This window comes from Falco cherrug, chromosome 6 (assembly GCF_023634085.1).
Source record: "Falco cherrug isolate bFalChe1 chromosome 6, bFalChe1.pri, whole genome shotgun sequence".
Lineage (NCBI taxonomy): Eukaryota > Metazoa > Chordata > Aves > Falconiformes > Falconidae > Falco > Falco cherrug.
The window spans coordinates 53376977-53377872 of record NC_073702.1 but is presented as its reverse complement, the minus strand read 5'-3'; positions in this window follow the sequence as shown (position 1 = coordinate 53377872).

Genomic DNA, 896 nt, shown 5'->3' with positions numbered 1-896 from the left:
TGCTGTGCATCTAAGTCTTGCACATGTCCTTACTGCATTGCAGTCTCCTTTTTCAGATTTATTTCGTGTTTATCAGGATCATGTTGAATTACAGCCCTCCTGTCCAAAACACTTGCAGTTCCTCACAGACTGGTGTAACTGCCAGTTTAAAAAGCTTCCTTTTCATTGTAAACCCCAGTTCAATAAATAATGCATGAAGTAGTATCAGGGCCAGCGCAGACTCCTGCAAATGTCACGTTGATACAGCCTTCCTTATTGATAGTGAATTAATGATAGCTACTTCTAAATAGGTTTTCCACCGGTTTTATACCATCGATGTGCTTATTTTCCTTGGAGTAGGTAACATTTGCATAAGCAAGCTAGAGATATATAAGACAGTTTCAAAAACTCTACAAAAGATGGATATATGACATCTGTTGTCTCTTCCTTACGTACAAAGCTTGTTACCCTAAGTCTTACTCTCTCACAGGAAGAAACTGACTAACAATTTATTTTCAACACAACTATGATGAATGTTACTTCAGTTGTGCAGTAGTTTGATTATTCATTCCCTGATTTTTTATATTCTTTTTAATAAGAATTGCTGCTAAAGTGATTGTTGGATAATTTCCAGGAAACACTTTTAACCTTTCCCTTACCCTTTCATATTTGCCCTTGTCCAACCTCAGAAATTCCTAGAGACAGTTGAAAGAAGGATCAGAAAAACAGAACTGCAGAGGAGTTACAATGTAGGACTAATACTGTTTATTAGAAAAGAAGTTAAGGTGATGCAAGTGCCTGTGCTGAGGTACTTCCAAGGCTGAGGTGGTTACTAGGCTCATACTAATCCTTACCTTTAGAACTGGGAGGCAGTTTTTTGTCTGGCATGTGTTGACAAGAACTTTTTGCTTCCTTCA